Below are 16201 nucleotides of genomic sequence, written 5' to 3' on the forward strand. Positions count from 1 at the left end.
GCTGATTGATACCCTAGTAGTTGGATCAGAGGTACCAGCATTTCTTACGGTTATGTTGATTTGAACAAGTACCATTTATTTGTGAACTTTTTGATTGACCTGAGATATCTAGATGATAGAGAGTAGACCAATTAAGGTGATGTCCCATTATCACAAAGTCAGAGATGTCTCTAGGATTAAGGTATAGTTTATTCTCTATAAGGATTGAGGACCATTTGTGCCTTCTGTTCAAATTGTGTCTAGTACAAAACTGAAAAGGATAGAACTGACAGGGAATATTATCCCATTAGGTTGGTACCAAATTTTCAGTGTTGAATTTTCCTCGTTCAGGCCCTTTTTTAGAGGAATCAGATGTCCCTGACGTAAATTTGAGCTCTACAGTTTTGAGAAATGAAAACTCATATTCTGCCAAGAAGAGGTAGGCAGTGTAGAGATGTTAATAATGTGGCTCGTGTTCTGATGCCAGTCTGGTCGAGGACTGCTTTAGTTTCATTGCAGATGGAGGTTTTTTGTATAATGTTTAAAGAGGGGAAATGGAAAGGAGGTCCGGGATGAGGGATATGGAGAATTATGTGCTAGTAGATTTTTCAAGGGACTCCTCTTTTTGTCTCAATAGACAGTTTTTGTCTTCTCTCCCTCTCAAAAGCAGAGCAGGAACCCCTTATATTTAGTCTCTTAGTTGTTTCTCGATTAAGTAAATTATGGTTTATAGACCCATTGGTGTGAAGTGAATCGTAGGAAAAACAAAGAAACAGTGGGACTGGTTTTAGAGCATCGTGATCTCCATTTGGCTAGCTTTCAGATTTCCCAGCCTTTCCTCACTGCACACTTCACCTTTGCCTGCTTTTTCTGCTTTTCTTTTTTTAAAAAACACTATTTTACTTCTAAACTGCAGTCTGTAAAAAAAACCAAAACAAAACAAAATGGGGGGCATATTACACATACCTAAAAACAAAGAGGAAAAGAAATGAACTCTTGTTAATAACTTCCACTTTGAGTGCTTGGGCTGGTTGCAAGGCTCAGGGGACTAATCTGCTGAATGTGGAACGATATGGAACCATTTGTCCTGGGAGAAGCACTACATTAAAAAGAAGAAGCAGAAGTCATGGGGGGAGGGGGAGGCTCTGCTGATGAAAGTAGCTGTCAAATTAGCAGGTCTGGAAGTTGTACTGCATATTGTTATGAGCCGCTCAAGTTCACACCAGAGCAACCTGCTCCATCCATCTTTCTCAGTTTACATTTTAATTGGCTTGTAGTTAAGTTTTTTAAACACTGTGAGATTGCTGACATACACTGTAATATCATGTGAATAATTTATGGAGGTTGCTCAAGACAAGCTTTTTCTTTGATTTGAGAATCCAAGGAGAAGGGGGAGGAGAAGGCTTGAGGGGTCTGCGGGAGGGGGGAGGGCAGGACAGAAGAGCAGACACAACCGCTTGTTGTGTGCCGGCTGGTAAATGTTTCTGCGGTGTAGTCAGCAGCGTTTGGGATTTCAGGGAGGTTTGTACAATACAACCTTATTAATAACAATTCTGTCAAGAGAGCACCCAATTAAATTGAATTGGGTTATGACTCCCTCTTGGATTCTTAAAATGTGTGGATATAAAACCTCTTCGATGTGAGTATTGGATAACAAGGGTGGGTGGTGGTGGGTTTTTGTTTTTTTTTTTTTTTTTGGTTGGTTTTAATGATTCTTCCTCCTACTGAGAATTCACTTGTTTATAAATGCAGGAGTAGGCATTTTTCCCAAACTCTCTTTCTGTCTTCTGCTCTCACAGTAATCTAAAGAAGGGGGAGCTGGAATCAGTGGGCAGTCATTCTAGTTAAGAACTTGACTACTTTTGGGAGTGGTTTGCTGGAGGGCTCTGAGTCTAGAATAGCATCTAATTAAGACCTGCGGGAGAGTCCTCTTCCCAAATAGACTTCCAAAATATATAGTTCTTTCTTATTACCAAACAAGTAAATTATATAAAATGTGGAAGGCACAAAGAAGAGAATAAAAAAATCACCTGCAAGTTCTCCCTCCATTGATAACAGTTGGTACAGGTTTTGTTTATATCCTTCTAGTCTTTTTTCTGTTCAAACGTAGTGAGCGTAATTGGAATCACATACACTGTTTAGAATTCATCTTTTATTCACTGAACATTACATCCATAAGTACTCTACAGTGTCATTTCTAGTGACCGCATAATGTATATGTATATGTATTTTCTGTGAATAGATCATGCTTTATCTTACCTCTCTCCTCCTGTTGAAATGAAGAAGTGTCATTTACAATTTTTAAATCAATTTTAGGCAGGGAAGTGATAAATATATTTTGGTTTAAATCTTGGTGTACATTCTTGGTTACTTCAAGTTCCCAGAAGTATAATTTCTACATTGAAGCAGAGAGAGTCTAAGGGAAAGACCAGTAATGCCTCAAGAACAATTTTGTCTTCAAAAGCGGGATAAAAAACAGATTTTTTAAATTAATGAAACTAATAATTTCTACCTAAATAAATAGATAATGACAGTCAATCTGAAGTTCTGTGAAATTACTGAGATCTTTTATTCTTGTGGGGTTTCTTAACCACAAAATCTATCTGTTAGGACTAATGTTTTTTCTTTACCAATTGGTATATAACTACCTAAGACTTTATGTAATCATTTGAAATGCTACAGATGTATTGCCTGTCAACTCCAATAAAAAAGAAGGCAGTTAATTAAAGGGATATCTTGCTGTTAAATAAACTTGCAGTCAATTGCTTGTAAATAACAGTTTGATGTGTAGTCAAAGGGCAAGGAAATCAGTGATCAGGAAGGACTAACTTTATAAAATAGCAAAAAGAGGAGTCATCTTATTGGGGTTGAGATGACTGGCCTGTCAACAGGCATGATGTTTCTTCCCTTGTTTGTTTATTATAAATGGAATCTAATGATATCCTTGTTAAGAACATATTCATATAATGAGCTAAAGGTGAAAGACATAAGGCATTCAAGGTCTCCTGTCAGTTTGAGATCTTTTCAGCTTAGGATAACGGAGTCCTTATCCTCATGCAACCCTGGAAGGACACGACTGTGTCCCAAGATCAGGCCCGGCTTCAAGCTCATGTAGTGTGTGCATAACGTGTGTGCATGCACACACGCTCCATATTGTTACACTCTGCAAACGGGAAACGGCCATCTTTGATCCAGTGGAAAGGCTCCAGCAACACAGCAGCCCTTGAGAACAGCTGTTCCAAATCCATCCAGCCCACTAGCTCCTCCTACTAGCGGTGCCCTAATGCTCTCTGCACCTTTGTTCAACAATTCCTTGCTAATCTAGGGTGGAACACACTTTCTCTGGACAGTGAGCTTGTAGTCAGAAGCACTTGTCATGCTCAACTCCTTCAGAAAGAGAACCTATTCAAAGATACCACACTAATTTGATACTCCTAAGTGTTGAAATAGTTGTGAAACAAAGAATGTATTTATAGTGGAGATCTTTTTCATCTCAAAATCGCATGGATATGAGAGACCAGAGCTATTAGAAGGATGATTGACTTTGTGTTGAAGTTCCATTGAAGGTCATTGGACTTTGGAGTCTCTCTCGGGAGCCAAGACACTTCACATTTTGCCAGTAACCATATTAAAATGTGTGTACCTGGCAAGAGTGAGCGAGTCTCATTTGCCGGTTTTCATTCTTTGTATTGGCTGTTCACTATTTCATCAACAAGAATTTTTTTTAAGTGCCAATTTTGTGCCCAACTGGGCCGTATGGGATGCAAGAGAAGGCATAAGTTATGGTCGTTCCCCTCATGGGCCTTCCAATAAAGCAAAGTAAATATGTAATCCACTTACAGCCAGTCAATAGCAATATTTTTATTTGTAATGATCCCACATTTCAATTGAAGAAAGTATTTATTATTCTGGGAAGAAAAACATCGGGTGAATTAATGACATTCTGAATGGGCGCTGGGCTATATTCAGAATGCAAGTATTTTGCAGTTAGGTTAGGTTGTTGAGGTTTGCCTTCTTTCCTGAGCTCTTATGAATTAGCAAATTCGAAACCGGCTGTTTTCAAATTATATACAATTGGTGCCTACCCTGAGTGTCTGTTTCTCTCCGCCAAGTTTCAACTTGTAACCTATTTTAAAACTTGGTCCTAAACCCCCAAAACCAATGGAATGATAGCAGGCACTACCTTAAATCATAATATTTTCACAAGAACACGTTCAAACTTGAAATAATGACTAGGTTGGAGAAAGAGGGAGGTGAGAAGGGAGGAGGAGACAAGTTTGTGTTTTCTTATTTTAAAAAAAAAGTTGTTTGAATTAATAAGTTGCTCAGATTTCTGCTGCTTTTTTTCCTAGATAGCCAGAGAGAAAGCTTTGTTCCTAACAAAAGGACACCTCTGCATCAGCTTAAGATATTTGTAGCATGGCACCTGGTGACAGGGTTGGAGTTTAAAAAAAAAATCTCCCATGTGAACATTTTGCAATTCTCTTTACCCTCCTTCTTTTCGTATTGAGCACATAGTTTGATTTCTATCATCCGAGACAATGGCTTGGCAAACCTTTTCTGTAAAGGGCCAGAGAGAACATATTAGCTTTTGTGACCACGCAGGTTTCTGCCATACGTTCTTTCTTGATTTCTTTTCTCTTTTTCTGTTTTTTTAAACAACACCTTAAAAATGCAGAGACTAACCTTACGGGCTATACAAAAAGTGATCGCGGGGTGGATTTGGCCTGCAGCTGTAGTTGGCGGGCTCACGCCCTAGAGAAACATGGGGGGCCATCCTGGCTGAGCACACACACTGGGTATGCCAACATGATTTCCCTTTCTACTACTTGCTACGTCTCTGCCGGTCACTGGCTGTCTCAGGAGCTGGTCGCTGGAGCCTGGCTCTCCTGTGTGATGTAATGGTGTGAAATGGTGTTTCCAGTGAAGGGCCTGCGGGGGTAAATGCTGTCTCTAATTAACCTGTTCATTTAGTGCCATTATCCTTTATCTCAAACGCAGTTCTGCTGGGGGAGGATAAGGAAAATGCTTAATTAGACTAACTGTTTCACACTGTCTGTGTTTGCATGATGAACTTTAAAAAGCCTGGGAGATGAAGCTGTCAGTCACTAAGTGTCTTTGGGAGCCTCTTGATTTTTAGTATGTAATAATCATGCGCTGTTATTGAGTGTTGTTGAGTGAAACTTCAGGTGACGGTCTTTGTCCACGATTCTGACCCAAGACATCTGGCTAATGTCCACCAACTGGATAATGTCATTGGCAAGTTGTTGTGTCAGGGATGCTTATTTATTTATTTGCTCATTGCCCTAGTTGGAGTACTTTGGATGGACACTTGTTGTTCGTTTTCTGTCTTCCTCATTAGGCATTAAGTACCTCTCGTACAGGGAGTGTGCCTCGTACTTCTCTGAAGCCTGACGTCTGTTGGAATACCATTGCAGTATCTGTTGTTGCTGGGGCAAAAAAATAAAAAATAAAAATTACCATTTTAATGTATGTGATATAAAATATGCCACTTTAACAAGTGTTGTGTACAGTTGAGTGGCATTAAGGACGTTGTGCAGCCATCGTCCATCTCCAGAACATTTTTCGTTTTCCCAAACTGAAACTCCCATTTCCATTAAACGATGACTCCCCATTCCTTCCTCCCCAGTCTCTGGCAACCACCATTTCTACCTTTTTCCTCTATGAATTTGACTGCTCTGTGTATCTCATGTGAGTGGAATCATACAGTATTTGTCTTTTTGTGACTGGCTCTTTTCACGTAGCATAATGACCTTAAGGTTCGTCTGTGTTCAGCAGGTATCAGAATTTCCCTCCTTTTTAAGGCCAAGTCGTATTCCATTCTGTGTGTGCTACATTTTGTGTAGCCATTCATCCTCCAGGGGACCCTGGGGCTGCCTCCTCCTAGCGGGGATTGTGAATAACGCCACCCCACACAGATCCGAGTCCTGCTTTCAGTTCTTCTGTGTTTATACCCAGACGTGGCCATCACAGTATTTTTGAGACTATTAAAGTGACAACTTTCTTTTAAGCTCTCGATACTTTAAATACTTTTACCAGACTTTTCTGTCATGTATTATAAAAACATTTTAGAATAAAGAGATCTGTCACTAGCCCTGATGAACACAAAAGATCATTAAGCACAGACATTTATTCATCCTGTGTAGCAGGCGCTGGGCTCGGCTCTTGGTGTGGATGAATTCACTGAGGTCCCCAGTATGTTATCTGCATGTTCAGAAGAGGAAACGAGGCTTAGAGGGGTTAAGAAATTCGACTGAGGTCGCACAACTAGTACGAGACAGACAGGGCTCTGCTTGAGAACCCAAACTCGTGGACACCATGAATCCATTCAGGAGAGTGGATTACACTTCCATGCCTCATCATATTCTCAGCATGGTTGGCGAGAGGCTTATTTTCCACAGCTTAATGTCACTTTTGAATTTTAAAATCAAATTATATAAAATTACATGTAAAATTCTTTGAAAGCTCTAAAGTGCTATACAAATGTAAAATATCAAGATTAAACCTTTGGAGGACAAATGTTACAAGGTACAATAAATATATGGAACAAAAACCGTCTAGATTTTAAACTGCGATCTAAGCATTATGCAAACTAACAAGGGCCCACCTTTGTGATTTTGTTAGAACGTTGTTTCGTGTACCATTTTATTCACATCACTTCTAATCTTGGTAGGACTGGCACTGCCTTTTCTATGGCTGTTATGCATTTCATTTCATGACTTTTTTACCCTAAGATTCTGGGAATAAGCCAGATTGCCCACATAACATTTGTTATCCTTGTAGTAACCCTGGACTAGGAACCATGCCTTAAACCATATTTGCAATTGTGCAGCTAGGTCTTGGATGCCAGATAGCTAACAAACTCTCATATGGAAGAGCTGTGAGAATTAATTTGCACTTGCAGAGGCCAGAAGTGAGGCCACTCCATGTGCATAGGTTCTAGAGGGGCAGAGTTGAATTCAGAATAAAATGCACAGGGGGCACCTGGGTGGCTCAGTCAGTTAAGTGTCCGACTCCAGTTCAGGTCACACTCTCACATTTTAAGGGTTCGAGCCCCGCGCCCGGCTCTGTGCTGACAGCTCGAATAAAATGCACAGCTATACAGAGCCTAGGAAAGTAGTAAATGCCATCAGTGGGGGTATCCACACGCAGGCCTGAAAATCCTTTCACAGCAATGAGGTAGAGAGGATTCCTACACTATGCACTTAATTTCTTCACCTTCAGTCTTGGTGTATCATTATGTTTACTTCACATGGCCTGAGACCTTCATTGAAACTGTTAGGTCTTGTATGGTATTGTTTTCCTCAACACAAGACAAGAGCTAAGAGGTTTTGCCCAGTTTATCTGTTGTACCACGGGCAAATAACTGTGCTGTGTTAGAGTGGCTTGTAAGTTAAACATATTTAGACTAGATCATGGTTGAAGAGATAATGGGCTCAGCTTCTGAGATTTCAGATTCTCCAGAGTCTAGACAGACTGTGTTCGAAACAGGGCTGACACCGATCTCAGAGTGAAGTGGTTCGATAGATTTACATTGACCGTTTGATTTAGTGACTTCTCCTGTGCGGTCTTATTGGAACTGTTGAGCCTCCAGCACTAGAAAACTTACACTGTTTCAGTGTAGCATTTGACTCAAGCAAGGGCTTGGGTATTTGGCACAAATGACATTCTCTCCTCTTTTGCTGATTAATGTGCCTCCAGGATCAACCCAAGTTAATGCAAATAGTGGAATATTTGCTCATATAGAGACCCAAAGTACTTAAAATTCACTGCAGGTAGAATTGTTTGTTTAACCATCGGGAGGACAGACTTCGGTAATTTCAGTTGCTTGTGTTGGTTCTGATTTTGTTTTGGTAGAGATTGAGTGTTGGAGACTTTGCCTGGAAGCCAGCCCCTAGCATTGACGTCTGACACTAACCACAAAAGCAGTCCCCTTTCCGCTGGCAAAGCCAGGCCCACATCCATGGTTGTGATCTCAGGGGAGGGCTCTAGTCCTCAGCTTGGGTTTATGACTGGGAAGCCTGCCTCTTGTAAGGTGGGGAAAAGCAGAGTCAAAGTGACCCCACAGCTTTTGAGCTTGGGGGAGCTGTCACATCCAGAGGACTCATCGAGGTCAGAGATGTGGTCCCGCCTGAACTGGCATCCGCGGACTTTGTCAGGGCCAGGTGTCAGAAATGGGTAAATATCAAATTGTATCTGATTAAAAACAGGAGGAAGCAGAGCTCCCCTTACCCTGCTCTAAGGAGCCAAAGTCAGCTGAATGGTGTTTGGGTCCAGATGATTCAAAAACCACAGTCTCCATGACCCAACTGAAGAAATATTCAAAACTAGTCTGAAATATAACAGCCTGTTTTTAAAAATATGCTATCAAACACATTTATCTTTGGCAAAAAATGAATTAAGTATTCTCTCATAATAACCAAATATTCACTAATATAAAAGAATATAGGATAAATACCTCTTACGGTGAGACTGTCAGATTCACGAAATCCCTTTTAAGTAAAAAAATCTGGCACTGATCCTACATAAATAATGTTTGATCTGGTCCAAGGATCTTACTTGAATTTATGGCCTATTACATGGGGAAAATACTGAAAGAAGAAGAAGAAATAACACTAAGAAAAACATCAGAATTCTATATCCGAAAATGACTGATTATATAACTATTTTACCAATAAGATAGTGGTAAGATAGAGAAGAGGAATAAGGACAACTCATGTGGGTTTTCACTAACGCAGTCATGAAGGAATCAAAATCCAGTCAACATGCAAACGTCCTACATGTTGGCAGGAAGACAGGTTACGCGTGCATACATTTATCAAAACTCAACAAACTGTATACTTGAGATCAGTGCCTTTTACTATTGCAGATTATACTTCAGTACAAAAAAGGACAAAGTCAAATCAGCTGATTTATTGAGCAACAATTCCTGAGAAAGTTATAGCATTAAGCAATTTAGGGAGAGAAATTTCTTGGCCTTCAGGAAAGTTACATATTCTTTGTTTTTTTAAGGTTTATTTATTTTGAGAGAGAGAGAGAGAGAGAGAGAGAGCAAGCCTGAGTGCATGTGCATGGGGGAAGGGGCAGAGAGAGGGGGCGGAAAGAATCCCAAGCAGACTCTGGACTGTCAGCACAAAGCCCGATGTGGGGCTCAAACCATGAGATCTCACGAAACTGTGAGATCATGACCTGAGCCTAAATCAAGAGTTGGATGCTCAATCAACTGAGCCACCCAGGGGCCCCTAAACTTGCATATTCCTGCTTAATCAGACACAAATTGGGTTTTTAAATTTTTTTTAATGTTTACTTATTTTTGAGAGAAAGCGTGAATGCATGAGGGGCAGAGAAAGACAGAGACAGAATCTGAAGCAAGCTCCGGGCTCCGAGATGTCAGCACAGAGCCCGACGCGGGGCTCACACTCACCAGCCGTGAGATCGTGACCTGAGCCGAAGTCAGACACTTATCCGACTGAGCTGCCCAGGTGCCTCCACAAATTCTTAATAAGAAGAAGTAAATAGGGACGCCTAAGCGGCTCAGTTGGTTAACGTCCGACTTCGGCTCAGGTCATGATCTCACTGCTGGTGAGTGCGAGCCTCGCGTCGGGCTCTGTGCTCAGATCTCGGAGCCTGGAACGTGCTTCGGATTCTGTGTCTCCCTCTCTATCTCTGCTCACCTCCATTCACTCACTCACTCACTCTTTCTCTTTCTCTCTCAAAAATAAATAAACATTTAAAAAAATTTTAAAAATCAACAGTGAATGATGCATTGAATTCTGGATCTCATGGAGCCTTCAAGATTAGCATCACTCCTTTTCTAAATATAAAAAAGCTGAAACCCCAAACATTCTAGAAAATTGTCCAAAGAAAATCAGGGACCAAATTTCACCAAGTGGCAAGACGTTAATCTTAAAGCTTCTTCTTCTTTCCCCTTTGTCCTGTCAACTTCCTCCTCCTCCCACCTGTTAACTGACCCCAAGGGTCTGTTTTCAGTTCTCTTTGGCTTTCTCTTTATGTTGTACTCACCTTGACCTATTCGTTTCAATGTTAGTAGTTCTTCATTCCATCGGTAAATACCTTTGAGTTCTTACCACATGCCCAGCAATGTTTTGTGAGTGAGCAGTATGGCACTGAACCACAGGCTGAGGCTTTTGCTCATAGAGCATATTTTCTACTCATATCCGTGCACATGGAGCCCTGAGAGTGATTTCCCAGACCAGTGTTCTCACCCAATCCAGACTCCATTGCCCCATAGTTTCCCTTGTGAATCACAGCAGTACCTTAAGCTCCACGTAGCTATAATCTCATCTTTGGCTCTTCTTGCTGAACATCTAGGTCAACCAATTTTAATTCCCTAAACTCTAACACATTGTTGTTGTTTTTTTTTATCTGTTCAGAATCTCCTCGTTTCCTCACTTCTTCCTTGGAATGTTCCAGTAGCTTTCTAATTCATTTGTCTGTCTCCCGTTGTCCTCAGCTCTGATCATATACATCACTGCTTGATTTTTTTTCTCCTAAAACATGTCTCCTATATCAACGGTTTCTCAAATACACACACACTCCCTTACATGCTCTTTTCTTTGGGTCTTGTTTGCCTTACAAATTAAATGGAAACTCCTCTATCTGGCAGTAAAGACTATTATAAAAGTCTTTAGACTTTCTGGCAGTAAAGACTATTATAAAAGGCTCCCACCTCCCTCAAATCTTACTACGTCTCCGCAAATAGGTACCTGCTCGAACGGTAGCCACGGTGCATTCTTGGCCGCTGCCTTTAACATGTCCCCCATTTTCTGTCCCCCTGTGGTTGCTCTCTCTGCTTCTCACCTGGATGCACTGTGCACTACCATCCCCACCCAGAACTCCTCAGCCTCCGTTCCGCTCACACCACCTTTTCTAAGGGACCTTTCTCTGTCTGAACACCACGATTCTTCCCTCCTCTGAAAACACTAATGTCTCGCTGCACTGCATTATGGTTGTTCTCGTACATTTTTATTAAAATAGCCTGACGTATTTTCATAAAATGACACATCCTTATTTGAAAAAAATTAAAATGTACAGAAGAGTAATGAAAGTAAAAACCACTTGAAATCTCTTCACCCGAGGATACCAATTCTCAAGCATCCCTCCAGACCTCTGTGTGTGTGTGTGTGTGTGTGTGTGTGTGTGTGTGCGTACACAAACATTTATGAAGTCTATACATTTGTCCCTAAATGAGATCCAATTCTACCTGCTTTTTTTCCTGTTGATACATTCTGGTACTTTTGAAACGTTCCTCACTAGAGAACCAAACTATAATTTTCAGCGGCTGCACGATCCTTCATCGTTCGGCTGAACCGGAATCTAACCGCTGCTTGTTTTCTCTGGGAGCTGGCCTTCCTCCCTCCATCAGCAGGTGCGAGGAGGTTGTTCTCCCGTGTGCTAGCTCATGTGCTCAGCACAGCCATATAAAATACAAGCGAGCAGTCTGTCGTGGGCCTCGACGAGAACTGTTGTGACCGTCCACTCCGTGCGGTTCAGGACCTGACAAAACCGTTTAGAGATCTTGAAAGAGGTTAGAGAGGACTGACCTAAAATCCCGAGCAAGATTGTAGCCTTTGTAAAAAACGTTGTGTTAACTGCTTTGAACAGCGCTGTCCTTCCACCGCCCGCGAGAAAGCCATTCATTGTTCCTCATTACATAATCTGCAGAGAGCTTCCCCACCCAGAGAGGAGCATGTCCCGCTCCCCTCTTCCCAGCAGCTGAAAGCGGAGTCTGTCCTGTGCCTCCGAGGGTTTCTTCACAGCGCAGGCCTCATGCTATCCCTAATTAGCCGGAGCACTCCCAGCCGGAAGCCCCGGTGCCCGGCCTTGACAAAAGTCTGCTTTCTCCAGGGAAAAGGCAAAGCCCGCCTCTCTGTCTAGGGGCACCTCCGGGAGACCAGCAGAAGCAGGGTGGTGGGGAGCTCTCCCATCAGTCAGTGCGGGGAACCTGCTGCATTCTCTAGTGACCTGCGGTGTGCTGCCTCCCCCCCGCCCCCCTGCAAAGAGGGGTCCATCAGACTATGCCTTTGTCCTCCACCGGCACACCTAAGCACCACGAGACAGGCCCCTTCTGCGTGATCCTGAGCGTTCAGTCCCGTCCCTTCCCCGTTTTGGGCTTCGGCGACCGATCTGCCAGCCATCCCACAGCCAACCTCCGGCCACTTGTGTTAATGATGTATGCGATTAGCAGCCTATGGTAGTTCATTAGAGAAAGAAAAAAAGGAAAGAAAGAAAAACCGTGAGATCGTTTGCCTGTCACTGTGAAGTGAAGCTTGACGGGAACATCCTCACTGTCCCTCCCCGTCGCCCCTCCTGCCGTGTGTCTGTGATCTTCCGTGCGCATGCGCTCACAGTTGCCTGTGTTCCGTGGCTCTGCCATTTGCTCAGTGGGGGGACATTTCCTTAGCCGAGCAATGCAGTGCTCTGCCTGAGGGATTGAGAACATATTGCTTGGCAGGTGGGCCTGCTCAGACGCACTGACTGTTGTTTCAGCACTGACAGGGAACATACATCATGCAGGCCCATTATGCCAGCATAAATCCATGGTAACCTGTTCAGAGGGCTGCAACCAGCAAACAAAGTGTCTGGGCCTTAATAGGTGATATTTTTGAAACATATAATTGGGATCTGAGAAGTAATTCTGGATGACAGGCCACTCCTTCTGCCATCTTAACAGAAGCTGGGCCTACAGCAAAATACCACTCCTGTCGTACCGCAGAACGACGACGATTGCCATTCTAGCTCAGCTCCAGGCAGCTGTGCACGGGGCCGACTGTGCCAAGAGACTGTCTGTGGAGGGAAAAGAGCCTTCAGCTTTGAGGTCTTTCCTTTATGCCTTGGTGCTCACCGCTGGCAAAAACCTGCTCCTGGGGCCGTCACTGGAGAATGTCAGAGGCGCTCTCCTTCGCCTACTAATACGAGCTTGAGAGGGACCTAGAGCTTGCTTGTGGTGTTGGCTAGTGGACACATAGGCCTCCGAGGAGAGACCCCTGGCCGTTCTCATGAAGAGAAGCTCTTCATTTCCGCGGCGGGCTGCAGGGGAAGAGTGAGGTATCAGTCAGGTCCTGGGCAGAGCACACAGGGTCCGGATATCACAGCCTGGGTCCTTCCCCACAGGAAAGGTGGACGTGCGGCTCCACAGATAGGCGACGGGAGAGATTGGCACAGCCCTGGTTACAGTCGACACCATTTCCTGAGTTCCAGAGACCCGGCAGGGGGAAGCGTTTGGTTCAGGTTGTCATAAAGCCAGTCTTCTTTCGGAGCGGTGTGCGTTTTCCTCCCGACACACAGCCTGTGTCCCCGCACTCTCCTTGTGCAGACCGCTCGCGAGACTGACGCCCCTGCACTTACGCACCAGCCACTTTCCACTTCCCCCCCTGCGTTGTGTTGTCCTCGAGGACAGGTGTCATGCCTTATCTGGGCTTCGCAGAGTGCTGGTTTCCTGGTAAATGCAGAAGGAATGAAGAAAGGAAGATGCTCATTCGTTGTTGACTTTTCTTTTATCTTCTTGATTTCCAAGAAACCACAACTCTGGCCTTTGAGTATGACTTGCCAATCAAATTAAAACTGGGTGGCAATATTGTATTATTTCGTTTTCATTTCTGCCAGACAACCCAGCCAGTATTAGCACAGCCTGGTCTGCGTGCTAGAGGATCTGCAGTCTGTCTTGCCACAGAATTAATTTCCTTAAAGCATACTAGAAGATGTCCTCAGGGGATCGAGGACCTTCGAAACTGTAAAGACCGAGGGGGAGACAGTTAGGAATATGAGCAGTAGCAGTCAGTGTTTAGAAAAGTTGCCTGAGAGCCTGGCATATCATGGTGACCATCAGTGACATGGGCTCATCACACCCCACAATGGCCCAGCCACCATTCTGCTGGTTACGCTGTTTGCTCATGCTTCTACTCAACAGTGTGGTTGGTGATGACACAGCAGTTTGCCAACATAGAAAGTTTCACGCAAATACAGACTCGGGTGCCCTGTCTCCAGACACTGTAGGTTAGGAGACCTTTCGTGGGGCCTGGGCATTTGTACTTTTGAAATGTTCTCCACACAGTTTGGATGCAATCAGTCCGTGGACTTTGGTTAGGGGAGCACTGATTAGGAACACAATACTTGAGAATCTGAGCATTTCCTTCAGTCTTAACTACTGCCTGGGACAAATACTGGTACATCCTTCCTGGAGCATTTTCCTGAAATAAATCATGATGTCTTAGCTGCTTTGCGGGGCCCTGAGAGCTCCTTGCAAGAAAGAAAACCAAGAGGGTTTTCGGGATGTAAGGAAAACATCATTTAGTATATTTCCATATCTATTGACAGGTCTGCCTCTGAAATAATCTTTTGTTTTTAAATGACTTAATTTGTTTTAAATAAAAAAGCTTTATCGAGATACAATCGCATAAAGCTCACCCTTTTAACGTCTACAGTTCACTGATTGTTAGTATATTCGCAGACATTTAGTATCTCACACAACCAACACCACTGTCTAATTCCAGAACGTTTTCATCACACCGAGAAGAAACCCCATACCCATGCCTTCCTGCCTCCAGCCCCTGACAACCACTCTTGTACTTTCAATCTGTATGGATTTGCCTTTTCCAGATGTTTAATCTCTGAAATATCATATGCTGACTGGACATGAATTCAGTTATGTTTTTAAATATCTCTAAAGAAAAATTTTCCAACTTCCAACGAGGGTTCCTGGGTCTGACATGTTACATGTTGAGAAAGATTTCACTTGTGTCTTTTACTGACTTCAATTGCATTAGCTTCTATAATAACTCCTATTCCCTTCTTTATTTTGTCTCTCTCTTATCATTTCACCAACCCTCAAATTCTTTATAGATGCAAACATCATTATCAGGTCCCTTCCAACTTATCTGTAGGATGAATGATCTCAATATTCCTAGGCCCCTCCTCAGATTTGACCAGTGTTTCCATTTCCTCCTCCCATTCACCTAAATAATGAAGGAAGTATCCACTCCTTTCTCTAAGGTGGGCACCTCCATTTGTGTGCCCTCTTCCATTTCCTCCCTCCTCCTCCAGAACCTGGCTTTTGACTCTCTTCATTTTCGTTCTTCAACTTCCAGAAAGACTCAAGAGTTGATGCTTTTAAAAAATTGCTTGGTTGGGGCGCCTGGGTGGCTCAGTCGGTTAAGCGTCCGACTTCAGCTCAGGTCTCGATCTCGTGGTTTGCGAGTTCGAGCCCCGCATCGGGCTCTGGGCTGATGGCTCAGAGCCTGGAGCCTGCTTCCGATTCTGTGTCTCCCTCTCTCTCTGCCCCTCCCCCGTTCATGCTGTGTCTCTCTCTGTCTCAAAAATAATAAATAAAAAAAAAAAAAAGTTAAAAAAAATTGCTTGGCTCCTGCTGCCCCTCGAGGTACCATTCTATTCTCATTTCCTTCACTGTCAAGTCTTTTGGAAGCACAGTTTGTTCTCGTGGTTGGTACTTCTTTTCCCACCCACTCCCACCTAACTTCTTGCACTCGTGAGTCTACCTTTATTAGTTTGCTGAAATTTCTCTTCGTGGTTCATGGCATCATCGTATTTGCCAAGCCTGGTAACTTCCCTGGTCCCTTTCCCCATGACCTTTAGGTCACACAGAACCCCGTTGGCCATCCCTCCGTCTTGAAACCCTCTTTTTCTTTTGGCTTCCGTGATACTCCACGTTCTCCTTCTACCTTGGGCTCCATTGCTCCCTGCCTTCCTAAATATGGATGCCCCCTCTTTTATCTGTCTCTTTATTTTCTCTCTTTCCAGTCTCATAACACCATCTGGCTCCTAACTATGTGGATAACTTCCAAAACTATCTTCACCACTTGGATGTCCTGCCAGCTTCATAGACTCATTGCTCAAAACAGAACTCACACCCTGGCAGGCTCTCGTGCTTTCCCTAATTCTGGCCATAGAGTGACCCAGGGTTGAAAATTTGACTTAGTTCTTTCTTTCAACTCCTTGGTTGCCATGGCTGACAGCCATCGTGTATGTAACGCCCTTTTGTTCTGTCTGGGCTGTACTTCTTCATCTGTTGTCCTACTTCTTCATGCCATTGTCCAAAGCCAGGCCTTTGTTTCTCGTACCTGGACTGTCACCAGGCCCCATTCCGACTCTGCTCATTCCGTCTTACGCATGGCTGCCAGACATCAGTCCTCCTTCCAAATGAATGTGAGTATGCCATTTCCTT

General features: G+C 43.4%; 1 protein-coding gene and 1 long non-coding RNA gene across 10 annotated transcripts in view; one reads left to right on the forward strand and one right to left on the reverse strand.

Moving 5' to 3' along the window:
- Positions 1 to 16201, forward strand: part of AUTS2 (activator of transcription and developmental regulator AUTS2) — a 1113014-nt gene that overhangs the window by 725543 nt on the left and 371270 nt on the right. The window lies entirely within an intron of this gene.
- LOC122234495 lies at positions 5056 to 12595 on the reverse strand. 4 transcript variants are annotated; one of them, XR_006212260.1, is made up of 4 exons: positions 12370 to 12595; positions 11225 to 12209; positions 8459 to 8591; positions 5056 to 5429 (listed from the first exon to the last, which is right to left on the reverse strand). It is a non-coding gene; the product is annotated as an uncharacterized LOC122234495 (long non-coding RNA). The 4 variants fall into 4 exon arrangements; XR_006212259.1 differs by having other exon boundaries at positions 11225 to 11517; positions 12064 to 12595; XR_006212258.1 differs by having other exon boundaries at positions 11225 to 12595.

Source organism: Panthera tigris, chromosome E3 (genome assembly GCF_018350195.1).
Source record: "Panthera tigris isolate Pti1 chromosome E3, P.tigris_Pti1_mat1.1, whole genome shotgun sequence".
Classification (NCBI taxonomy): Eukaryota; Metazoa; Chordata; class Mammalia; order Carnivora; family Felidae; genus Panthera; species Panthera tigris.